The following is a 27449-nucleotide window of genomic DNA, read 5'->3' on the forward strand; positions in this document are numbered from 1 at the left end:
GCAGTGAGCACCAAGATGATGGAGTGGATTGCAAACTGGTTGACTAGTAGGAGACAACGTGCAATAGTAAATGGAACCTACTCTGAAGAGAGAGCCATGATACGTGGAGTGCCACAGGGATCAGTATTAGGACCAGTTCTGTTCAATATCTTTGTGAGTGACATTGCGGACGGGATAGAAGGTAAAATTTTTCTTTTTAAGGATTGATACCAAGATCTGTAACAGAGTGGTCACGTCGGAAGGAATAGAGAGAATGAAAAGTGATTTACGAAGGTTCGAAGAGTGGTCGAAGGTTTGGCAGCTGGGATTCAATACCAAGAAGTGCGAAGTCGTGCATCTGGGATGCAGTAATCCAAAAGAGCGGTATAAGATGGGGGGAGGGGGGGTGGAAGGCTGTTATGCACGGACCAAGAGAAGGATCTTGGGGTGATAGTGTCTGGGGACCTGAAGATGGCAAAGCAATGTGAAAGACAATAGCTAAAGCCAGAAGATTGCTGGGCTGCATAGAAAGAGGAATAACCAGTAAGAAAACGGAGGTGGCTAACTTTAGGACAGGTGTATGGGCCGACCAGACATAGCCGGCTAAGTTATCCAGCTAACTCTGAATAATGGAATTAGCCGGTTAACTTACTTGACTAACTCAACACCTCCCTGTTATGCCCCCGGAAAGTCAGCTAAATTCTAGCTGGCTAACTTATTAGCCGGATAAGTACCCAAATATTCATTTAGCCAGCTAACTTCTGTATTAGCCAGCTAAATGCTTCTGAATATGGACCTCCGCGTTATTAAAATAAATAACAGTAAAATAAAATTACAGTTACAGGAAGAGCAATAACAGGGACAAGCTTCAGAAATTGGTGCTGATGCACATTGTTCCTGGTCAGATTACATTTTTGGCCTGGTGACAGAATGCCACTTATTTTGCTGCTCTAGCTCTGTTTTTCCTGTTTCCCTTAGGATTATACAGAGTTCTTCCTGTTCATTCTTTTGTGTGAAGCATTATTCCAGAATTGTGGTTGCTTCCCTGCCTCCAGCAGCCGATTACAGCTGGCAAACTGCATAAGCCAATTAACCGTGAAAAGCAGAAAAGCGGTAGCAGCTCAGAAATGCTTCCTCCTGGCCTGGCCCATGGCCAGAGATGGGTACGGTGGGTGTCTGCCTCAGGCTATAGGCCAGAGAGAGGGTGCAAGCCTGTGGATATATTACTGGAGGGGTCCGGCCAGCTGGCTGTGTCATCAGAGGGGAACCAACCCCCAGATGCCCAGAATGCTGTTCAGCCGGCAATGGTCCTGCTTCCAAAGTTGAAACAGACATGAGAAGAGGAGTTGAGTAAGGGGGTGGGGGAATGATAGCTGAAAGAGCAAAGATTGTGAGAGTGGAGGGAGGGGGGGTCAGAGAATAAGGGAGGGAGATGAAAACAAGGAGGGGGCTGAAAGAGCAAGGGTTGTGAAGAGAGGTAAGAAGGAAGGGGAGGATGGAGGGAGGTGAGAGAAGAGAGGAAGAAGGTGAAAGGGAAGAGGAGAAAGCAAGGAAGAGGGAGTGATAGAGGGGTGCACAAAGGAGGAGAGAGACATATCTGATGCAGTAATGAAATGCAGGCCCCACTCCAACTTAAAAGGTAGCCCTGCTGCTGTTGCCTGGCCTAGCTGCTACATCCTTCCCAATGCTTCCCCTTTCCCTCTATTCTGCCCAATGCCTCTCTCCCTCCATCCACCATATGCCTCCCTCCTTCCCTCCTCCCTCTCTCTCATGCTAGTCTCCATCCCTCCCTAACTCCCATGGAGGAAGGATAAAGGGACACCAGAGAGAGCGAAAAAAACAAGCAAGCAGAAAGTAGTGGAACAGAGGATAAGAAATAAAAGAGAGGCAGAGCAGAAAATAAAGCCAGCAATGCTGAAGGATGGGAAACCTGTTTTATTTTCTGAAAGAGAACGTTAATGAACTAATCAATCTAAAGACTTTTGGGACCCAGTTCAAAGCATTATGCGCTGCATGCATGTCCCACATAGAGAAGATTTATCTTCTGGAAAAAGCTGGCAATGGCTTATTTGGCCTTTTCTGATGTTTGTTTCCCTGCTGTGCAGAACACATCCCAGATAAGTTAAAGTGAGTCACTAATATTGATTTAGTAAGAAAGCCAAGAATGTTTCAAAGTATCAGAAAATGTCATAATTTCAGACTCGGTTAGCAAAACCTTTCCCAGGGGAAACGTCCCCAGATTTCTTACAAACAGCTCGCTCACTGCGTTCACTACCCATAACCACAGTAGCAAGGGTCTCCGGTTTGCCCGCAAAAAAAAAAAATCTAGATTTAGAATTTAAGAGCCAAAGAAAATGGAGAACCTACTACCCCCAAAAATGAATGACAGTCTTTTAATGAGTATATCTCAAGTAAACCACTTCCTGCCTGCAAAACATTGCTTACTAGCCCCTCTCCTCTCGAGGGAGAGACAGCTGTGGGCCCTCGGCCCAGCTCTGCACCTGTCTTCTATGTGAGGAGGAAGAGCAACCGTGCTCATCCCATGAGACTGCTGTGAAGAGGAGGTGGTGGTGCTGGAGCTGGTGAAAGAGAGAAGGGGGTTAGGAAGGAGAGATGGGGCAATGGGATGAAAGGCACACAAGGTGAGGAAAATGAATTGTGCTAGGAGGAAAAACTTCAGATGCCTAATCTCAGCAATAACTGCCTATGATTAGGTGAAACAGAGCACCATCATTAGTTAAAAAACCTCCTGTGAATATTTCTTGTTTTTCAAGTGACTTATAACATTTTTTCTGAATGCACCAATTTTGATACTGATTGTATTTTACACTTAGTTTTCTCCTGTTTTTTTGCAATGGGATGAAAAACAGGAGGTGAAGAGGTGAGAAAGAGGGGGATATGGGTAGAGGGACCGAGGGAAAGGAGTCAAGGTGATAGAGGAGTAACTGATGGGGGGAGAAAGGCTGATGTGCACGGAGCAGGAGAGAGACCTTGGGGTGATGGTGTCTAATGATCTGAAGTCGACGAAACAATGTGACAAGGCGATAGCTAAAGCCAGAAGAATGCTGGGCTGCATAGAGAGAGGAATATCGAGTAAGAAAAGGGAAGTGATTATCCCCTTGTACAGGTCCTTGGTGAGGCCTCACCTGGAGTACTGTGTTCAGTTCTGGAGACCGTATCTCCAAAGAGACAGAGACAAGATGGAGGCGGTCCAGAGAAGGATGACCAGGAAGGTGGAGGATCTTCATCGAATGACTTATGAGGAGAGATTAGATTGAAGAATCTAAATATGTACACCCTGGAGGAAAGGAGGAGCAGAGGTGATATGATACAGACTTTCAGATACTTGAAAGGTTTTAATGATCCAAAGACAACGACAAACCTTTTCTGTCAGAAAAAAATCAGCAGAACCAGGGGTCACGATTTGAAGCTCCAGGGAGGAAGACTCAGAACCAATGTCAGGAAGTATTTCTTCACGGAGAGGGTGGTGGATGCCTGGAATGCCCTTCCGGAGGATGTGGCGAAGACCAGAACTGTGAAGGACTTCAAAGGGGTGTGAGATAAACACTGTGGATCCATAAAGTCAAGAGGACGTGAATGAATGTGGAAAAAAGGATTTGCATTCACAAAAAAGCGGGGAGTAGCTTGCTTGTTACGGCGGTTACTACCTCAAACCAAATAAGCCTGATACTTCACTTTCAATGCATATCCAGCATAGCTCTCTGCTTCAATGGCAGGGGAGAAAGACTGATACTTCACGAATATCCAGCATAGCTCTCTGCTTCAACGGCAGGGGAGAAAGACTGATACTTCACTTTCAATGCATATCCAGCATAACTCTCTGCTTCAACAGCAGGGGGAATGAAGAAAAGTGGATCTATATACAGACAACAACCAACAAGGACTGAATTACATAGTCTGGGTAAACAAATAAGCATGGGTGTAGCTTGCTTATTGCGGCGGTTACTACCCCTAACTAATTAAGCTAGATATTTTACTTAGATGCAGCTCCAGTACTGCTCTCTGCATTAATGGTGGGGGTGGAAGGGAAATAGAACCAAAAGGTTACTAAGAGCCAAGAATAACAGATAAGTATGAGAAAAAACAAAAGTGCGAAGCTTGCTGGGCAGACTGGATGGGCCGTTTGGTCTTCTTCTGCCGTCAATTCTATGTTTCTATGATGTTAGGGGTATTGCCTTGACATGGGTTCCATGTAGTCCAGGGATTACACGCCCTACCTTTTCAGCCCAGAGTGAGTTATAGAAGCACATATCCATCAAATGAGGGGCATGGATCAATCAATATTACAAATTACAAAACACCAAATAAAACCTACCACCCTCACAAATCCTCCCTCAAATAAAATCTCCATAAGAAAAAAAAATTGTCCAGATCAATCAGCCTCCAAAAGCTTTCACAAAAAGCCACAATTTCAATTTCTTCCAAAAGGAGAGATAGTTAAGCTCTGTTCAGAGATCCCTTGGCATTGTGTTCCAGAGATGGAGCAAAATATAGCTAAAAGCTCTCTCTCTCTCTCTGTCTAGTCACAGTTAATTTAGCTAATGCCAACCCTGGCAAAGCAACTAAGGCTTGCTGTGCAGTTTGAAGTAGTCTCAAAGCGGAATAATCTGAAAGCAAATCAAATATTTTGGTTTGCTGTGGCAAAAGGCTTTAAATATAATGGAGAGGATTTTTAAAGACCACTATACTTTCGAAGGATAGCCGGTGCAGATTCTCTAATAATGGGGTAGCCTGGTCAGACCACTTCCTTCCCATTAACAGGCCAGCAGCTGTATTCTGCAATATCTGCAAGCATTTAGCAGCACTCTTTCTTAATCCCTGCTACAGAATGTTACGATGAATAGTCTAACCTATCCAGTACCAATGAATGAAGAACAGTCGCCAGACCTCTCAAAGACGGGCACACATGGTATATCGAGCACAAACTGGAAAACGATCCCCAAATTACTGAGCCAATCTGCTCATGCCTAGATAAACCTGGTCTAAACAGTACCCCTGAATTGTTTACCTCTGCTTTAGGCTGCATTATCAGATCTTCATTATAGAAACTTGCTTTATGCCTTAGATCTGGGGCAGAAAACGATTTATTTATTTATTTATTTTTAACTTTTCTATACCGCTGCTCCTGTATAGGATACATATTGTTTCCTTGCCCGAGTAACACATAAAATTCACCGCCGTTCAATCCCAAAGGTACATGCATTCCTCAGAATCAGTTTGGCGTTCTAATAAGATCAGATTGCCACCTGGTGGCATTCTGCAGCTACTGCACGGCAAATGGCACCACCGTCATTCATGGGAAGCAGCAGAATCATGCATGCACTGCCAGTCTTACTGCCCACTTTCCACACTAAAAGAAGGCTTACGAGATCGCGGGGTGTGTGTGTGTGTGCCCCCCCCCCCCCCATGGAATTGTAGTTAGCTCTTCTATCCACACCACAAGGGGGTACATGAGGACTGACATGGGTGGACTATCTTTGGATCCATGTGTGTGTGTGTGTGTGGACTGCAGAAAGTAGGGCTTCTTTAGTTCCAGCTGGAACTTTTTGTCTTTACATTCTTGTATTCTTGTTAAATGTGGTGTGAATTTCAATACTAGTAAAGTGAAAAGTAAGTACTGAGTGAGGAGACATTTTTATTTTACACCCACTGGTGTAGCTGACACAAAACTGAGATCTATTTAAACAGAGTCGCTCACTGTCCTGCACTACGAGATAATCTCAATGCTTTTTGCTGGAAGATAAAGGGGTGTCCCTCATTTCCCTTCAAAGGATCTGAGCCTCACACATTGGCCATTAAAACAAATGGGGATTTCAGTGTGAGTTAGAAGCAGATATACCAAGTCTGCTCAGGGAATATATTAAAACAAACAGAGCATAGCAGTTTGAGCCATTCCAGCTCTTCTTTTCAGCTGAGGTTTTATTACTTACACAAGAATAACAGGCTATGAACCGGGAGACCAGAGTTCAAGTGTCACTGTCGCTCTTTGTGACCTTGGGCAAGTCATTTAACTTCCATTGCCTCAGGTACAAACTTAGGCCTGGATATATCAAAATGCACTAAATATCACATGTGATAGGAAAAAGGGTGTGTTTTATGGTAATATGTTGTTTATTACAAAGTGTGCTATCTTAGTGCTTTTCATAGGTATCACTGCATGGGGGGGGGGGGGAGGGGAGGGGAGGAGAGAGACAGAGACAGAGACAGAGACTAGCTATAAGGCTTTCAAACTAGGTAGGTATTTATACCTGTATAGGAGGCCCCCCTAGTTACTCGAGATGAGGTTTAGGTATTATTGTAGAGGTTAGGGGCCACTTTGACATGCAGAGTGCGACGTACGAACAGAACAGTGCACTCTTGTGAAGATTTAATGACCTTTGGAGTGAGGAAACTCACCCAAAGATGAGATTTGTGCAATGTTCTCTCACCCTAGCTTGATCTTACCCAGGTAGAGAGTCCATCAAGCTAGGCTGCGATGGGGTGAGAATTAAAAAGAGTAAGGTGGCTGCCACAGGAGGTAGGGGAGACAAACTTTTGCCACTTCAAGCAGCCAACTCACCCTGCCTCATTATAAAACTGCCCCTGCTCCTCCCAGTTATGCCCCCGAAACTCCCCTCACTTAGCCTACTAAATTCTAGATAAGTTCCTAAATCTTCATTTAGCTGGATAACTTCTGAGTTATCCAGGTAATGCTTTTGAACATGGACTTCTAGGTGCTTTTGCCTGAGAGGAGACCAGTTCGAGCTGAACTGGAAATTCAAAGGAAAGGCGAGATAGGGGAGATATGAGAAAGACATTTAATTACCTCCAAGGTTTCCATGCAGAGGAGGTGGGCCTCTTCCAAACTGTTGCGACCGTCGGTCTGCGACGGCTTCGCCCCGCCTACTTCACTCTTCTTGCGGCTCCTCCCGCTCACCTCGGACTACTGGCTGCCGCGGCATCTGTCTGCCGACCTCTCCAGCGTCCCCGGACCGGCTTTGGTGCTGCTTCCCACCATGCTCCTCCAAGGTACCATAGGGTGCGCGTGCGCACGCCGCCCTCATCTTTGTTTCCTCGTTGGCACGAACCTCAGGGGCTGCCCGGATATTTAAGCCTACAACTTTTGCTAGCTAATCGAGTTAGCAACCGTAACTCTACAGATGGGATTCGCTATCCGTACCGAAGCTACTCTGCCACTCCAGCGTTATCTGGAACTCTTATTGCTAACGGGGTACCCGCTCCTCGGGCCTCTTCTGCTTCTTTCAGGTTCTATCAGGAAACTGGTACTCGCTCCTCGAGGGCCCATGTTCTCTGAGTCTCTGCCTGCATTTACAACCCTTTCTACTTGGAAGACTTCACTAACAGTTTCCATCTGTGAGTACAACTACCATCCATGCCACAGTACTGCTTCCCTGGAACCAGGTATTCGCTCCTCGAGGGCCTGCCTTCTGTTCCAGTGCCAGACCTCTTGTCTAGTGGAATTGCTGTGTGAGTACAATACCGTTGAGTCTCTCTGCTCTAAGGGATCAGGTACTAGGGATGTGAATCGTTTTAGGACGATTAAAATTATCGTCCGATAATTTTAATATCGTCTTAAACCGTTATGGAACACAATACAATACAGATTCTAACGATTTATCGTTATAAATCGTTAGAATCGTGAGCCGGCACACTAAAACCCCCTAAAACCCACCCCCGACCCTTTAAATTAAATCCCCCACCCTCCCGAACCCCCCCCCCCCCAAATAACTTAAATAACCTGCGGGTCCAGCGGCGGTCCGGAACGGCAGCGGTCCGGAACGGGCTCCTGCTCCTGAATCTTGTCGTCTTCAGCCGGCGCCATTTTCCAAAATGGCGCCGAAAAATGGCGGCGGCCATAGACGAAAAAGATTGGACGGCAGGAGGTCCTTCCGGACCCCCGCTGGACTTTTGGCAAGTCTCGTGGGGGTCAGGAGGCCCCCCACAAGCTGGCCAAAAGTTCCTGGAGGTCCAGCGGGGGTCAGGGAGCGATTTCCCGCCGCGAATCGTTTTCGTACGGAAAATGGCGCCGGCAGGAGATCGACTGCAGGAGGTCGTTCAGCGAGGGTTCCGGCGCCTCGCTGAACGACCTCCTGCAGTCGATCTCCTGCCGGCGCCATTTTCCGTACGAAAACGATTCGCGGCGGGAAATCACTCCCTGACCCCCGCTGGACCTCCAGGAACTTTTGGCCAGCTTGTGGGGGGCCTCCTGACCCCCACGAGACTTGCCAAAAGTCCAGCGGGGGTCCGGAAGGACCTCCTGCCGTCCAATCTTTTTCGTCTATGGCCGCCGCCATTTTTCGGCGCCATTTTGGAAAATGGCGCCGGCTGAAGACGACAAGATTCAGGAGCAGGAGCCCGTTCCGGACCGCTGCCGTTCCGGACCGCCGCTGGACCCGCAGGTTATTTAAGTTATTTGGGGGGGGGTTCGGGAGGGTGGGGGATTTAATTTAAAGGGTCGGGGGTGGGTTTTAGGGGGTTTTAATGTGCCGGTTTTTCGATTTTTCGATTTTTAACGATTTTTCATGATATTTTACCCCCCCAAACGGCAACAATACGATTCCCTCCCCCTCCCAGCCGAAATCGATCGTTAAGACGATCGAGGACACGATTCACATCCCTATCAGGTACTCACTCCTCGAGGGCCTGCTCTCCCTGTCTCGGAGCTCCTCCTATTCTACCTGGGACTCTGTATGTTTCTCACTGTGTACTCATAACTCTCAGTCTCTTTTACACTACAGCACAGTCAAGCATTGGAGAAACTCACTACTGCGTTTCATCAGCTGCACACACAGAAGAATCAAGGCTCCACTTCCAGTAATGAAGGTCAGTTACCTGAAGTAACTGTAAAGACTACTGTGCCTCTTGCCTTATTGCCTCTTGCTGCTCCAGTTCGTTTCTCTGGGGAGATTCAAAGAACTAGAGACTTCTTAAACCAGTGCTGCATGCATTTTGCATTACAACCCTCTCACTTCCCTACAGCCTACACCAAGACTACTTACATTCTATCTTATCTTGATTGAAGGGCCTTGTCTTGGGTTTCCGCGCTGTGGGAACGCAAAGATCCTATACTCCAGGACACTGACGGATTTATGGACTTGTTCAAATCTGTTTTTGATGATCCTGCCCAACACACTGTTGCTGGTTCTGCTTTGGTGGACCTGAAGCAAGGTAACTGACCACTGGCTGATTTTGCTATAGAGTTCAAGACTCTTGCTAATGAATTATTTTGGGACCCTAGATGCCTGAAAACCTTCTTCTTCAGAGGTTTGGATTCCCACTTGAAGGACGAGCTGGCCGCTCGTGAGACACCTGACTCGCTGGATGAGCTAGTGACCTTAGCTACTAGAAATGATCACCGGCTTCGTGATAAGGTGCAAACTCAAGCCTGGTAAAGGACCTGTTCAGGAAGAAGTTTGTGCTAAGCCTGCACTCAGGATGGTTCCTGTAATGCCTGTTGCCAGTGGTGAAGAACCAATGCAACTTGGTCGCAGTCACCTGACACCCAAAGAGAGAAGACTTCAGAAGAGGAATGGTTTGTGTATGTATTGTGGACAATCTGGTCATGTAGTCCAAACATGCCCCATCTGTCCGGGAAACGGACAGGCCTAAGTCCTGCGGGAGGACTTTTCTTAGTCCTTATTACGCCCTCTCCTCCACTCTCTCTCCCTGTCTCTCTGATCTGCGGACCATTGGAATTCCAAACCCTTGCCCTGGTGGACTCAGGGCAGGAGGTAATTTTATTCTACGACGTCTTGTGGAACATTTGAGGATTCCCCTCACCACTTTGAAGATTCCACTACTCCTATCGTCTATTCACGGAGAGCCGTTACCGGGTGATGTTACCTGTTGTACCGAACTGGTAGTCCTCCGCACCGGAGCTCTCCATACTGAGTCAATTTCCTTCTTTGTGTTAGAGAAGGCCATGCACCCTATCGTTCTGGGGTTACCTTGGTTGCAGCTGCATATGCCACAATTCAACTGGGCTACATTGGAACTCTCCCATTGGGGCCCAGAATGTCATGGCAAATGCCTAAAGGAGGTTTCTCCTATTCTTCTTTGCATTCCTACAACTCCAGTGATGCCAGGGCTGCTGCCTCAGTACACATCATTCCATGATGTTTTATCCAAAGAAGCTGCTGACATCCTTCCGCCACATAGATCTTATGACTGTGCCATAAGACTGAAACCTAATGCTGAACTTCCTAAGGGACGTGTCTGCCCACTGTCTGTGGTAGAGAACAAGGCCATGTCCGAGTACATTGAGGAAAACTTGCAAAAAGGTTTCATTAGACCATCTAAGTCTCCTGTGGGCACAGGCTTCTTCTTCATGGGGAAGAAGGATGGTACTCTGCATCCTTGTATCGACTATCGAGGTCTGAACGAGATCACGATTAAAGACCGATACCCCTTACCTCTGATCTCAGAGCTGTTTGATCGACTTCAAGGAGCCAAGATATTCTCATATCTTGACCTAAAGGGAGCCTATAACTTAGTTCGCATCCGCGACGGCGATGAATGGAAAACAGCCTTCAACACTCGAGACGGCCATTTCGAATATTTGGTAATGCCCTTCAGCCTGGCAACACTCCCGCTGTGTTTCAGAACATGATGAACGACATTCTGCGGGACCTGCTGTACAAAAGTGTCGTTGTTTACCTAGATGACATCCTGATATTCTCATAGGATATGCCTACTCATCTAGCAGATGTCAAGCAAGTATTACTGAGACTTCGAGAACACCGCCTCTACGCCAAGCTGTCAGTGCGAATTTCATAAAGATTCTGTGCCTTTCCTTGACTATATCGTATCCAAACAAGGCTTCCGGATGGATCCCCAAAAATTAGAGAGTGTCAAGAATTGGTCTCAACCTACCAGTCTGAAGGCCCTGAGATGATTTTTGGGGTTCACAAATTACTATAGAAGCTTTATAAAGAACTACTCTTCTTTAACTGTGCCCTTAACTGCAAAGACACAGAAAGGGGCCTACGCTTCTAAATGGTCTGCAGAGGCCATTTCTGCGTTCGAGGAATTAAAGACTGCCTTTTTCATTGAGCCATGTCTACGTCACCCAGACCCCAATAGACCCTTCATCGTGGAGGTTGACGCTTCAGATGTTGGAGTAGGGGCCGTGTTAAGCCAAACTGGAGATTCTAAGGCCTTACATCCCTGCTCTTTCTTCTCGCGATGCTTTTCTCCTGCAGAGAAGAACTATGGGATCGGAGATAAAGAGCTCCTGGCTATTAAACTGGCATTCAAGGAACGGCGGCCTTGGCTCGAAGGCGCCCAATATCAAATTACCGTATTCACGGACCAAAAGAATCTAGAGTATCTTCGTCATGCGCAACGTCTTAACCACAGACAAGCCAGATGGTCCTTGTTTTTTAATCGCTTTGACTTCGTGCTCAAATATCGCCCCGGAGACAAGAATACCAGAGCTGATGCCCTATCACGCTCTTTCCTCTCTGAGGATGTTTCTGAAGAACCTCAGCACATCATCGATCCGAAGAAAGTCATCTTGGCGGCACCCATTCTGTGCCTGCCGGTAAAACAATTGTGCCAAAACACCTCCGAAAGAAACTTCTATACTGGGCTCATGATTCCAAGCTGGCTGGCCATCCTGGTCAACGCCGTACCCTGCTGAAATTACAGAAGTACTATTGGTGGCCTACTATCAAGGAAGACACATACTCCTATGTAGCATCATGCTCCAACTGTGCCAAACATAATCCTACTTCTGGTCAGCCTTGGGGATTGCTACAACCACTGCCAACTCCGGAACAGCCATGGACTCACATCGCTACTGACTTTGTAGTTGATCTACCTCTTTCTGGAGGAATGAATACCATCTGGGTCACAGTTGATCGTTTCAGCAAGATGGCTCATTTCGTGGCGCTGCCTGGCTTACCCTCAGCCTTGGAGCTTGAAAAGCTCTTCATCGCACACATCTTTCGCCTTCACGGCCTACCGAAGCACATAGTCTCGGATAGAGGATCTTAATTCACGGCAAGATTCTGGAAGGCTTTGTGCAAGCTATTTGACATCTCTCTGGATTATACATCTGCCTATCATCCACAAACAAATGGCCAAACTGAAAGGATGAATAGGACCCTGAAACAGTTTATTCGGGCCTATGTGAGTTGCCATCAGAATAACTGGGCCGAGCTGTTACCATGGGCTGAATTCACCATTAATTCACATCCAGCATCATCCACTGGATCAACACCATTTGAAGTGGTATATGGACGTTTACCTTCACCGCCACTTCCACTGAAGCTCTCAGTGTCGTCCCCAGCAGCTCAATCCACTGCTGATGATATCCATCAACTATGGACTCAGACTAAAGAAATGCTAATTAAAGCGGGTGATCGAGCAAAGAAGTCCTATGATGCTCACCATTCTAAAGCGCCTGTGTTTCAACCTGGTGACAAAGTCTGGCTATCCACTAAGCATCCGAGACTAAAGTTACCCTCCTCTCGATTTGCTCCTCGCTACGTTGGACCATTTCCAATCCTCTGACATCTTGGCAACATTACATACAGTCTGAAGCTACCGCCTGGATTGAAAATCCACAACGCATTCCATGTTTCACTTCTGAAACCACTCATACTCAGTGAGTTCTCATCCAAGTCTCCTTAACCATCTTCTATCAATGCAGAAGAAGACCTAGAATACAAGGTCGATGCCCTTCTAGATGTAAGAAGATGTGGCAAGACTTGGGAATACCTTCTGTCTTGGGAAGGTTACGGCCTCGAAGAAAATTCTTGGGAGCCAATGGCTAATATCCTAGATAAAGAGATGCTTCATCAGTTTCACCAGATGCATCCTCGGAAACCAAGACCTGGTACAAGAGATGGAGTCCACCCTTTGAAGGGGTGTACTGTTGCGACCTTCGGTCTGCGACGGCTTCGTCCCACCTACCTCACTTTTCTTGTGGCTCCTCCCACTCACCTCGGACTACTGGCTGCCGCTGCATCTGTCTGCTGACCTCTCCGGCATCCCCAGACCGGCTTTGGTGCTGCTTTCCGCCATGCTTCTCCAAGGTACCATAGGATGCGCGCACACACGCCGCCCTCATCTTTGTTTCCTCGTTGGCACAAACCTCAGGGGCATCCCCCTGAGATGACGTCATGCTGCCCGGATATTTAAGCCTACAACTTTTGCTAGCTAATCGAGTTAGCAACCAGAACTCTAAGGATGGGATTCGCTCTCCGTTCCAAAGCTACTCTGCCACTCCAGCATTATCTGGAACTCTTATTGCTAACGGGGTACCCGCTCCTCGGGGGCCTCTTCTGCTTCTTTCAGGTGCTATCAGGAAACTGGTATTCACTCCTCGAGGGCCCATGTTCCCTGAGTCGTTGCCTGCATCTACAACCCTTTCTACTTGGAAGACTTCACTAACAGTTTCCATCTGTGAGTACAACTACCATCCATTCCACAGTACTGCTTCCCTGGAACCAGGTACTCGCTCCTCGAGGGCCTGCCCTCTGTTCCAGTGCCAGACTACTTGTCTAGTGGAATTGCTGTGTGAGTACAATACCAATGAGTCTCTCTCTGCTCTAAGGGATCAGGTACTGCTCCTCGAGGCCTGCTCTCCCTGTCTCGGAGCTTCTCCTATTCTACCTGGGACTCTGTATGTTTCTCATTGTGTACTCATAACTCTCAGTCTCTTTCCACTACAGCCAGGGCCGCCATCAGGAATTTTGAGGCCCCTTACAGCCAAAATGTCTGGGCCACAAGCATTCAGACTCCGCGGCTCCTCGGCCTCCAGCTAGCAAGCAGACAGCGACGGCCCGCGCGCTTTGCCGGCGCATACTGTCACAGTCGCGTCAGACAGTGAACGCTGGCAGGACAGAGCGCGCGGACGAGTCTCTGTCTGCGGTGCTCTGTAAATCAATGCTATGCGTGTCTAAAAGACACGCATAGCATTGATTCTCTCCCTTCTCTGGGGCCCGCACCCAGGGCCGGCTCCAGGTTTCAGTAGGCCCCTGGGCGACAGACTGTCGGAGAGAGCCTCAGTGGGCCTCTTTGCCATGAACTAATACATCCCCCAAGCGCACCTGCCGCCTGGCGGCTGCGGGCCCCCATATGTGGCAGTAGATCCTGGGGCCCCATACTGCAGGCCCAAGAATACTGCCCTGATGGCGGCCCTGACTACAGCACAGACAAGCAGAGGATTCGCTGTTCCAGCATCCTGTGGGATACTCGCCCAGACGGGCTCAACATCTACTACTCACTACTGACACCTCTGGTGATTTCCAAAACTGTTTAAAGATTCAGATCTGTGTTTGTGTGTCCAGAGTCTAGCCTGACACCGTGGTCCCTCATGGGACTGCCCCCCGTGGGCGTGGTCAGCTGCCACAGTGTCCAAGGATCCACCCAAACATCAATAACCATAACACAAACAGGCTCTGGGACTAGGGGTTCTTGGGATGAGGGTGAAAGGGGATAGACTCAGGAGTAATCTGAGGATGGTGGATGCATGGAACAGCCTCCCCGTAGAGCTGATGGAGACAAGGACAGTATCTGAATTCAAGAAAGCATGAGATAAGTGCAGGGGATCTCTGATGGAGTGGTAGTGATTGTAAAGCTGAGTGGTTGGTGTGCATGGGCAGATTTGATAGGGCCGCAAGGTCTTTTTCTGCCTTCACGTTTCTATTTCTGTATTAAAGGAACTGGAGGAAACTGCCCTGCCAGCTCTTAAGCACCCAAAACAAAGAAACAAAAGAAAAAAAAAAAACAAGCAGGCAATCACTTTCTCTCAATTATAATAGAGAGTTGCCCTTTAGTACGCGGTAATTGCACGCATTATTCAAGAGAATAGAGACAACAATGCAATCAGCGTGCATTTTTCCTCACTTTCTGTTCTGCTTTATTATATAATTCAACTCCCATTTCAGATGTGATTTACTAAGGCTTTTTCTAGTATTTTGCATCTATGGGGAAAAAAACCAGCTTAGAAAATCTGGCCCTTAGAGAGACATTTTATCCACTAATGATGTACATTGTCTTATGTAAATGAAGAAAACTTGCTCATTGCGATTCAGAAATGCAGTTAGGATTCTGTGAAACTGAAGCAAGATTATGCAGGGATAATCAGAGAACACCAGAGAAGAAGCAGTCTGCACTTCAGAGACATAAGAACTAAGATGCGCCTTGCTGGGTCAAACCAAAGGTCCCCTGAGCCCAGCATCCTATCTCTTGACAGTGGTCAGTCCAGATCATTAGGAAATACCCAGCAGATCTCAGAGAAGATCCAGTTCTTTGTTGCTCATTCCCAGGGATAAGTGGTGGGTTTCCCTGAGTCCACCTGGCTAATAATGGTTTATGAACGTTTTCTCCAGGAACTTGTCCAAACTCCTTTTAAACTCAGCTATGCTAGATGCTTGGATTATAAGAACATAAGCTATGCCATACTGGGTCAGACCAAGAGTCCATCAAGCCCAGCATCCTGTCTCCAACAGTGGCCAATCCAAATCCCAAGTGGCAAGTACCCAAACAACAAGCTGTAGCTATTCCCTATTGATTAATAGCAGTTTATGGACTTCTCCTCCAGGAACTTATCCAAATCATTTTTAAACCCAGCTAGATCAGCTGCCTTAACCACATCCTCTGGCAATGAATTCCAGAGCTTAATTGTATGTTGAGTGAAAAAGAATTTTCTTTGATTTGTTTTAAATGTGTGTTGTAATTATGTGTGTTTGTGGATCCTTGGGTGCTGTGGAGGTGACCACGCCCATGGGGAGGAGCCCTGTGAGGAGCCACAGCACTGGGCTAGACTCGTACTATACAAACACAAGAGTTCTTTTATTAAACAGCTTGAAGAGAACCACCAGAGGTGGCAGTAGTGAAACAGTCTAGTAGTTGCAGTCTCAGGGACCTCGGCAGAGGGAGCCCTTCTCTCCTTGATGACATCAGGAGGTTCTGCAGCAGGTCTCCCAGCGAGGAGATACTGTGGATGAGAGAGACTGAGAGTTAGAGTACTCACTAGGTGTTTGCTGTTGATATGCGATTCCACCAGGTCTTTTGTAGAAGGTACAGGCACCAAGGCAGGGAGAGAAGGCCCTCGAGAGCAAGTACATGTTCCCTGTAAGGCACCTGAAATAAAGCAGAGGGACCCTGAGGAGCGGGTACCTAGGTTAGCATATACCCCGAAGGGCAGATAGAGAGTGAGCTTCCTGCGGCAGCACGGAAGCGGCAGAGTAGCGTAGACAAGAACAGATTTGAGTCCTTGCTAACTCGGGGAGCTAGCAAATGAGTGAAGGTAATATACCCAGATGGCATGACGTCAGCAAGAGGGAACGCCCTCGAGGTTCGCGCCAAGGGTGGTACAAAGATGTGGGTTACGCGCACGCGTGCAGCTTAGTAGGTACCTGGGAGGAGAAATGGCGGGAGACTGCACCATAGCCGTTCCGGGGATGCCAGAGAGGTCGGCTTGTAGATGCGGCGGTAGCCATCTTGCCCAGGTAAGTGGGAGGAGCAGTGAATAAGGTGAGGCGAACGGGGGAAAGCCGTTCGCCTGTTCAAGGCCTGTTCAAGGCCTTTCATGATTTTTAGACTGGTCTGTAAATAGACTGTAAATATTTTTCAGATGTCAGGAATACATTCAAATGTACAAATGCCAGAAGTCTTTCTAAAATCAATGGCCGAAGTATAGAGAACAGTTTTGGGAACAGACAACCTATGGTGGTATCTTATTCAAGGAGAGTCAGAAGTTGCATTTTCCAGGTCCCATTATCAGGATCTTGAAATACTATCTTCCCTTGTATGGAGAAGGACCCAGCAGCCCTTTTTGTGTCTAAAGGACACATACAGTACTTAAATGTAATCCTCTTTGACGTGTCTGAAAAGTGGAATATAAATCAAATAAATGATAAGTAATAATAATAAGTAATGTAGCTTCAGTTTTGTTTTGTTTTTTTAAACTTTATTTTTATATTTAACAATTGTACAAAGTACAATACTTTGTATTATAGAAACACAATGGGAAAGAACTAACAATAGTTCTACCACAAATCGAAAAGAAAAACAACAGAATCCATAAAGGTACAAAAAAAACATAAAGGTACAATTTTTCCATTAACTTGGTAATACAAAATTTAGGGAGGAAAAAAAACCATCAAGGAGAAGTAAAGAAACAACTATAACTTAAATAGCTATAACATGAAAGTCCTGCAATTAACAGATCCAAACGAAGAGCCTATGTGGGAGCTGGAGAAGATGTCAGGACTCGTCTGGAGTGCAAAAACGACTTCAACTGCTCAGGAGCAAAAAAAAACACCCAAAACAATTATTGTTATATTTAATCACACATTTACAAGGATATCTTAAAAGAAACGAAGCACTCAGAGCAATAACCTCCTGTCTGAAAGCAAGAAAACTTTCCTCCTCTCCTGAGTTATTTTAGACAAATCAGGATAATTTCTAACAATTTGAGCAAAAAAACAATTATTAACCTTCCAGAAATATAATCTCATTACATTACTAAGGACTTGTTCTGTAACAAAAGAAATTAATAATGTACAACGTTCAAAAATCTCTGAGCCAGAATACGCCAAAGAAATTGTTAAATGAATAACTCTGCAGAGGATTGAGCAATCTGATTCTGTTGAAAATTAGTGCGAGCAGGAGCAGGCAAACCATACACACTGTTCAGAGAGGAAATAGCAGCAGCATCCATGTGCAGAAATTCCAGAAAATATTTTTTTTAAGTCTTAATCAGCAATTCATCCATAATTTTAGGGACGTTCAACATATGAAGATTCAAATGTCTGGAATGATTTTCCAAAGATTCTATTCTCCTAGAGAGATCACCCCTTTGTTGCACCCTAGTGGCATTCAATGCTTGAATATTTTTAATTTCACTCCTCAGGAATTTAATCTTATTCTTATGACCTTCATTTTTCAGAACAGGAGGCTCCAACTTAAAAGCCAACCAATCTGTCTTAACAGCTCAGTCATTTAGAGACTTTCCAAATCCAGCCATAAGCTCCCATAAGGATTTCAACGTTACAGTCATCCTCTTTCACTAGTATGGAAAAGGACTCACCAAAAAGAACATTTCGACTTACCTGCAACAAACTCGGAGAAAAGATCCAGAAGAAACCTCCAAGGAAAGTCCATTTCCAGTGAAGCAGGGAGGGATCATTATACCAAGTCAGCTCTTTCAGACACCCTCTCCGGGCTCGCATGGATGACCTCATCCACCGGCACTGTGGTGGATGAATTGTGTCTCTTCCCCAGTGGGAGTTGAAGATCACAGGGGCTTAAAGAGACTTCCTCCCCTGGTTATTTGGATGCTCCTTTGCCAGGATTCAGAGTAGGGACTGCCACCTCCAACTCTGCAGTAGACGGGGACATGAAAAGTAGAATGGACTGCTGGTCAGAAAGATGAGTTCAGAAGGGGAAAACCCACACCTTCCCCTTGCGTTTGGAAGACATGCCAGAGGAAATCAACAAAAAGAAATGGACAGCCTAGCAGCATATCATGCCCTCACTCATGCCACCATCTTGCTCCTCCCAGTTTTGTTTTTTTTAAAGAAAAACACAACTGTGTGACCATGCATGAAATTTCTGCATAAATTGCTTTAATAACATGATCCTAAGCCCAGCTTTTAATCCCCTTCAGAATTCACGAAATTGAGATATGTATATATTTTTTGTGATAATTTTTTATTTCACAATGCACAAAAACAAAGATAAACCAACGAAAAAGAGAAACAGAATTTCCATTCTCAACAAATCCCCACTCATAAAATCATATAGAATGGGTAAGTCTTTTAGCAAATAATAAATCAATGATTGATGGAGTTATATTTTATTATGTGGAAATTTTCAGAAATGTGAGGTTTAGAGGAGTGCGTATGAGATAATGATGCAGAGGAAGGTCCTTCTCTCAATGGGGGTGGGTTAGGAAGTGATATAAAAGTGGTTTCCATGAGGCAGGAGTTTGCGGCTGTTCCGAATGAAGGTTGGTGGTGGAACCAGAAGGGACAGCAAGGAGCTGTGGCCTATTCTGGAGTTCCCATTTTGGATCTGTGGAAGAGGAAGAACTTCAAACCACCTAAACCAAGTGAGAGGATTTGTCCTTGGCCAGCCATGTCAGCCTTGAGTACTTTGAGACCTGTACTTTTTCTTTAGGCTAAGCACCAGAAAGCCTGTGGCAGAAAGCGCAGTGTTGACAGAAAGGAGACGTAAGCTGAATAAGAACTTGTTAATGTTCAGCAGTCTGTAGGCCACGCCTGTGAACCACTGGCCTACACCAACGGCTGGTAAACATGCCCTGAAGTGGAACAGACTGGAGCTTCACCTTTACCAGTCATCTCCCCTGCAGATTGAGCCTTTGGGCGGGTCCTTAGAGTGGTAGTGAGAGCAAGAATCCAAGGGCATGCTGGGGTCAGGACAGGCAGCAGACTACAGATACCAGGAACAAGGCAAGGATTGGGGCAGGCGGTAAGCAGCATAGTCAGGTCCAAAGTGATTGGTCAGGTCCAGATGGCAAGCAGGCATGGTCAGTTTCAAAGCAATGATCAGGCCGAAGGATAGGATGAGGACAAGAGACACTGGATGAGAAACGTTGGGGAAGTCAAGGCTGGACAAGGCAGGCTGGGCAAGACAAGGCTGGATGAGACAGGATGGGCAAAGCAAGGCTTCACAGAAGGAGCCTTAAATAGTGGACAGCTGCTTTTCCACAACAGGCCCTTTAAGTTGCAGGCCATCGAGTGCATGTGCAAATAGTGGGAGCCCAGAAGAGAACAACACAGCAGTGTCCCATGCTGCTCTTAGCGGTGGTCAGCAGCAGGTGGCGAGAAGGCCACGAAGGGATGCCGGTAGCATCGGGGTGAGTTTGGCAGCTAATGGGGCCATCCTGCGAGCCGCTAAATGTAACGCATAACATCTCTAATTCTTTAAATAGTCTTTTTAGTCAAACCAGAGGGGGTGGTAACTTTTCTGTACAGATCTTTGGTGAGACCTCATCTGGAGTATTATGTCCATTTCTGGAGGCCATACCTGCAAATGAATATAGATAGGGTGGAGGCAGTTCAGATAAAGGCAACCATAATGGTGAAGGGCCCGAACCAGAAGCCAAATGACATTAGATGTAAGGAGCTAATGTAAATATGTTTACCCTACAAGAGAGGAGAGACAGGGAGGGGTATGATAGACATTCAAATACCTAAAAAATATCCATACCCTTGCCGTGTTAGCCCACTTGAATGCACAGAAATAATGGTTAACAAAAAAACAAATTAATATAAGGGGATGTCTTTTGTTAATGGAGTAAATATATTTCTTGACTTGCCTGACATGATTCTCACTGCTTTTATTATATTTATTTATTTTGCAATTTTGTAAACCTCAAATTGCAAATCTATTGTACTAATCAGTTTTCTTGTTAGTTCAAGGAGTGTCTGGGGCACCCTGTAATCCAGGATGCTTAGCCCAGGATCACTGGAACAGAAGGGTGTCCTGGTGGCTGCAGGAGGGCACAGATGGTACTTTTCAACAGGGAGACATTTCTTGCACATCACTATTAGAAAGACAGCGAGTGTATTTTTGGTGCATCAAATGTTTGTGTGAATGGCTGTATGTGAGCGTTGGACTATGCATGTGAAATGAGATGTTGTATGTTAGCAGTGCATGCTTGTGTTTCCCCCTCCCCTTGGTCCAGACTATGAATTATCTCTATGCTTGGGATGGGGAGTACCACATGAGAAATTATATTCACTAATAGGATTTATCTTCGCGTTAGAAGCCTGAGTAGGGGATGAGACAGAGTCCCAGTCACCTCAATACCACAATTCTGTGCCCTTCCAAAACAACCTCTCACTTGTAGCACCGCAGGCCAGATAAAATCATCACACCAGAATAAAACAGTAATTAACCTTTTTACTAGTATTGTACAAGTAGACAGTAAATCCAACCAGAACATTAAATGGAAAAAGTACAGTGGTGAAGTATAATATAAAAGTGCAGTTTTCTCATTTAAAACCAAGCAATGTAAAAGTAATACTGTGTTTGGGCTGTTAGCCAGGGCAACCAACATACTCATAAGGATAGTAAAACTAAATAAAAAAGGAATGCTAATAGAGAAATGTTGGGGGGGGGGGGGAGCAGTGAAGTAGACAGCTTTCAAAATTGCCTTTATCCCAAGTACTCCAAAAAGGGGGGGGGGGGGAGGGGAAGGAAGAGAGATCCATTCCAATGTTACCAATTTGTAAAGGGTGCAAGGGTGCACCCTGTCCTAAACACAAAATTGTGTGGGGAAAAAAAACAATCAAGAAAATGAAGAAGTCCCTCTTGATGGTGGAGCTGGCAAGATGACAAACCAATAGAGGGAGCACTACAGTATGTGCAAGGTCTCTCTCTCCTAGGGAGCGTCCCCAAATGGTTTGCTTGGTACTAAACAGAAAGCTGTCCTGGTTTCAGTCTCTTACAATTTATACATAGAAAACACTTAAAAAATATACTTTTGTGAGTGTAATGGAGGAAACAATGGTCGTACCTCTCACAGTTAAATAAAAAAAAAGGTCTGACAATCCATGACAACAGCCAGCACTTCTTCATCCTCTGTATTGTCAGCATTGTCATGATACATACTTTTTCATTGAATTGCTTCAGCATATTACTGACACGAAGTTGGTACAGCAAATACCTCAGCGTCTCTTTCCATAATGCTATTGCATTGGCCTTCAAATTTTATCACTCGCAAAGATATTGAACACAACCGGTCCCAGAACAGATCTTTAAAGAACTCTACTTATCACTCTTCTTTCTTCAGATAGGTTCCATTTACCACTATTCACTATCATCTGTCACTCAGTCAATTTGTAAGCCATTCTACCACCTTAGAACTCGCTCCCAAGCTTCTCATGTTATTCATGAGCCTCCTGTGCGGGACCATGCTCCTATGAAAGGAATCACTACCAGCAGACAGGACACCATTGGGTTGGAAGTAGCTGAACTGCTTGCACTTTGATTCTGGAGAAGGATGATCAAGTTTGGTCAAGGGTTCCAAACAGGGTTTTCAGGACAACCAATATATGTGAAATGTAATTTAAATTATTTATGTAAAGGTCATCCTTTTAGGATTCCTAGATAAACACTGCTTAGCATGGATTATGAATTTGTATTAGTGGTATAAATAAACAATATATGCAAATTACCTGATTCTGAGATAAAATGTATTCATAATTTTCATCAATTGTGAGAGAAAAAAAAAAACCAAACAATTTTTTTTAGAGGTTAACTATGTCCACTCCATTATTTTGGAAAGTGCTTGGAATTTAAAAGCATCGTTACTGTAATCGAATGGAGCCCATTTCCGAGTACAACAGGCATGGATGCTTCCTATTGCGGAAGCACCCAGAGTCATTATGAAATATCTTCACCATAGCCAGATTCTCCTGGCACAAGTGTATTTACTTTGCTGCTAACACTGAAGGACACTGGAGTATTAGAGATCACATGGCACTGTTGTTTATCAGTAAGAGATAATATGCTACATTTATTTTAAGTGACTACATCCATTATTCCCCCAGCATCAAACGGAAGGGCACAAATAGGTTACCTCAACTCAGAGGAACTTTACTAGTTCTATTCAATATTGTTATACCATTTAAACTGAAAAATATGTATTACTATATAAAAAAATCACTTTCTCTCGTTCTGTTCTTCATTCCATCTGCCTATCCCTGCTCCACTGTTAAATAAATAAATAAAATAAATGTATTTAAAACTTTTTCTATACCGTCGTTAAGGTGAGTACCATCACAACGGTTTACAGTAAGGCACAAAGTAATGCTATTAACCTCTATCCATTTACACAGGTGCCATAATGTTCGGTAACATAGTTTTAATCAATGTTAGTTGTTAAATGAGTGTGACCACTATCATGTCCCGGTCATTTCTATAGCAGTTTTGAGTCAAGGACTCATTCTATAAGTAACTTATCCTTTACTGATGAATTCTATTAAAACAAAAACATACACTCTTAGTGATTTCTGTTTGCGTGGGTGTTTTGTCCCTTGCACTTACCTGGTTTGGACCTTGCATTTCGCTGGATTCTATTCTCCCTTCTCTTTTTGAAAGGCTTGTTTGAATAGCCAAGTTTTAAGATTTTTTCTGAAAGTTTTGTTTTCTCTTTGTAGTCTTAGTTCCAATGGCATGGAGTTCCATAGTATGGGTCCCGCTAAGGATAACACTCTCTCTCTTACCTGGGTTAGTCTTGCTGTCTTGACTGATGGAATAGTCAGAAGAGCTTTGTTGGCTGATCTTAGATTTCTGTTGGGGATGTGTACCTGAAGGGCTGTGTTCAGCCAGTCTGAGTTTTCGTTGTGTATTAATTTGTGTATGGTGCATAGTGTCTTGTACTGTATTCTTTGTTCAATGGGAAGCCAGTGCAATTCAGCCAGTGTTTCCGAAATGTGATCTCTCTTCCTTTTTCCAGTTAATACTCTTGCAGCCGTGTTTTGCAGTATTTGTAATGGTCTTATGGAGGTGTATGGTAAGCCTAGTAGAAGGGTATTGCAATAATCAGTGCTTGCAAATATTAGTGCTTGAAGTACTGATCGAAAGTTGGTGGTCGTTAAAAGTGGTTTAAGTTTTCTGAGGACCATGAGTTTGGCGTATCCTTCTTTTATTTTTTACATCCTGGATCCTGCTAAGAAGCAGCTGAGCCATCCCTTAAAACCACAGAAGGAGTTGTTAGAAAGCAGAACAGGCAGCCTTAAAAAGGAAAATACAGGAACCATTGTCAATCATGACAGGAACAGCAGGGCACAAGCCCCATTCATCAGGCCCAAAAAAAAAAAAAAAGCTAGCAGGAGAGAAGAAAAAAAAAAAGCCCAAAACTAATTCTAAAAAAAAGAGCAATTCCACCAAAAAAAAAAACCCAAGCCTAAACTCATGGTAAATAAGTGAGGCTGACAACACTGGTCCAACTCCTGGCCATCTCCGCCCCACGCACACAGACAGAGCCAGCCAAATAGCACCCTTTCTCCCTTAAGTGGTCTCCCAGCCTTCCTTTGGCTTCCTCCTCTGCTGGCTATGTAGTTCTGCTCGCTGAGCAGGCTAAACAGTACAGCCCTTTCTCCAGTTTGTTACCTGTGAGTGCTGGATGCTGGTTCTTGCAAACATTTGTCAGCCACAGGAGAGCACACAGAGTGTTTTTGACGTATTTTTATATTCCTTCACCTTGGCTGCAGCGGCTTGCAGTATCTGCGGGGTTGAAAATCCTTTTTTGACAGGTCCAAAACACATCACTCGGATCCAGACGCAGCTCGGTCCACATCGTAAGGCTCCAACACCACATGATAAGCTCTTGGGGGCAAGGAGCTGATTTACAGTAGCTTGCCACACTTGTGGCTGCCGAACCTGTTTTGAGCATGGGGCGCCAAATGAATTGTGAAATGACAACCCAGATTATTTGCTGGTGCGCTGTCCGTGTTACATGCATGTGATTGTAGGTTTTGTTCACTTTCTGTTATGTTTGCCATGCTGGGGTTTATGGGTTTCATTCTGCTCTTCTGTGTTGCTCATCCACATGTAGTCTTTGTAGTGTTGCTAGCTTATCTCTCCTCTCTTGCTAAATATTTGGATATGTTTGGTTGTAATTTTATATCTCCTCCAAACTTACTATAGCCCAGTCATTGTGGTGACAGTCCTTGCTCTGGAGCCATGCACCAGGTCTTTTTTTTTTAAATCCTGCAGCCACCAAATGCCGTCATTGTACAATGACCATGACTCCTTCCCAGGGCCAGATTTAGGCAGAGGCAACGTAGGCACCTGCCTGGGGCACCAGATTCTGAAGGTGCCCCCCAAACCTGGGACTCCTTCAGCTATTTTTTTTTTCTAGGGGTACAACCCCTTCGCCCCAGGCCTCTGCCTGTGGGCGCCCTACTATTAAATCCAGCCCTGCTCCTTCCCCAGCATGGGCTGTGTGAACACTGCCTCCACAGCAACCCTGGCTGACCCGGGAATCAGACCCCAGTCCCTCCACGCAGCAATGCACAGCGCTGCCACGGAGTCACCGAGCCAGTCCAAATGCTCTCATTTTTAAAGAAAAACAACCATTCTTGGAAGAATCTTTTACCCTTTCTGTTTTGTAAGTTTTTTAAGTAACCTCCCCCCACCCATTCTGCCCCAAATTCTTCCATCCCTCTGCCTAAAAGTTAAAAATATATATGCATATATAGCCAGAGATAGAGACCTGAGTTCTTTTCACTATACGGTATTTCTTCCTGACAATGTTGTATTCTTCTGCATTTCTGTGTTTGTGCATGGTTTGGAATCTTGATATATTTGTCCTAGCTTGATAGCCTCTTTTAAGTTACTGTGTGTAAAGTTTAAAAAAAAAAAAAAAAAAAAGCTTCTATTCTCTGGGTCTGGTGAGTCACAGGGCACTCCAGGGCGTCATCAAGAACTACTTGCAGGTCAAATCCACGAGTTTGTGGCCAGATAAATTGAATATTAATTTTCTAGCCATAATATAGATTGATTTCTTGCTGTCATTGTTCTGTTTTCTGCATTTCTGTGTTTGAGCATCATTTGAAATCTTGATATATTTGTCCTAGCTTGATGGTGTCCTTTAATTCTTTGCTAGTGTGTATTTAATTTGTTGTGTTTGTTAATTTAAAAAAAGGGGCTGGTATCTACAAAAGTTGATCTATCAAGTACTAGCCTGAAGGGACTGAATACTTATGCAAGCAGCATTTTCAGTTTTTCATTTTATTTTACAAAAAAAATGCAGAAAAATAATGAATTGTAACTTTGAAATTTTACTTTAAGATCATACTGTCTGGAGCAATCTATGTGTCATTTGTAATCCACACAAAGCTGCTGACTTTTTAGGGGTTTGAATACTTTTGCAAGCCACTGTATCAAGTCACAGACATCAACACCACCAATCCTAAATCAAATAACATCATGATATATTCAAACAGCATCCTGGGCGAAAATCATTGATGGCATCTCCCATGCCCCAGTAGTTGGCAATGAAGTAGCATGGCTGGGGGTATACACAAGCTTTATCTACAAGTGAGCAGAGGGGATGGTGCTCCTCCTCCCCAGTATCTGCATCACCCACCTCCTTACCACCCTTCTCCAGCATCTATCCCCTGCCTTTTACCCCCATCCAACAACCTCTCTCCTTTTACCCCCTCCCCTAGTATCTGCTTCTGCCTCTTACCCCTCCAGTCCCAGCATATTTCTCTCATCTCCTGCATCCATGCCTGTTTCTTAAACCCCATTCCCAGCCTTCTCTGCCCTATTAACCCCCCTCCTCTAACCTCAGCATTTGCCTCCTGACTTTCCCTTATTCTCACCCCTCCCATCTTGGCATCTGTGCCTGTTCCTTTTGCCTCCTCCCTAGGTGAAATGCATGTTTAGCAGCAGAGCTTCTGCTGCCTTCCACCCTGTCTGTGCTGGCACTGCAAGCACGTTCAAAACTCATGGGTTGGCACTTCCTGTATGTTCATCTCACAGCCAGTGGCATACCGAGGGGGACAGGAGGAGCCAATGCCCCTGGACGCAGGGCTATAGGATGGCCGACATAGGTAAGCCCAAGTGGCTGCCAGTGGACCTCATCCCACCGGCGGCTGAGCAGGGAAGCGTGCTGCTCCTATGCTGTGTGTTGGCTACTGTTTTCTCTAAGCTGTGCGTGTGCATGGCTATGCATGATTTTTCTCATAGCCGCGTACAGCAGGAAGAGTGGCGGGGCCATGATGGAGCTCATCCCACCATGGCTCGAAGAAAATAAGTCACCTCCAAATCTCCAAGTGCTTCTTCTCCTTCTTGCGGCCCTGGAAGAAAAATGTTACCAGAGCTGCGCAGGCAGGAAGGAGGATGAGCATTGGCCTGCATGCAGAAGATGTGCAGCGTTTGTGCTGACCCGAGAAAAGGAGGCCCGGAAGCAGATCCCACCTCTCAGTGGCCCGAGAAAATCCCGGCTGCTGCGCAGCCCATCCCGTGGCGACCCTTGAAGAGGAGGCCCAGAGGAGAGAGGGAGGCTGAGGCCTGTAGATTGTGTGTGTCTGAGAGAGAGAGTTGAGAGACTGTTTGTAGGAGTGAGAGCCTGTATGTTCGGAGAGACAGCATGTGAGAGCCTTTGTAGTGTGTGAGAGAGCCTGTGTGTTTGTGTGACAGCATGTGGTAGTGAGAAAGCCTGTATGAGTGAGATAGCATGTGAAAGAGAGAGCCACTATGCATGTATGAGATAGCATGTGAGAGTGAGAGCTGTGTGTGTAAGAGACAGCGTGTGACAATGAGAGCCTATGTATGTGTGTATATATGTGCAAAAGAGACAGTTTGTGAGAATGAGAGCCTCTGTGTGTGTGTGTGTGTGTGAGAGAGAGAGAGACACATGAGAATGAGACCCTGAGTGTGTGTTTGAGGGAGGAAGGGAAGAATAGAGGTGGAGAGAGAAGTGTTATTGTTTGTAAGGTTTTGGGTGG

This window comes from Rhinatrema bivittatum, chromosome 14 (assembly GCF_901001135.1).
Source record: "Rhinatrema bivittatum chromosome 14, aRhiBiv1.1, whole genome shotgun sequence".
In the NCBI taxonomy this organism is placed as follows: Eukaryota; Metazoa; Chordata; class Amphibia; order Gymnophiona; family Rhinatrematidae; genus Rhinatrema; species Rhinatrema bivittatum.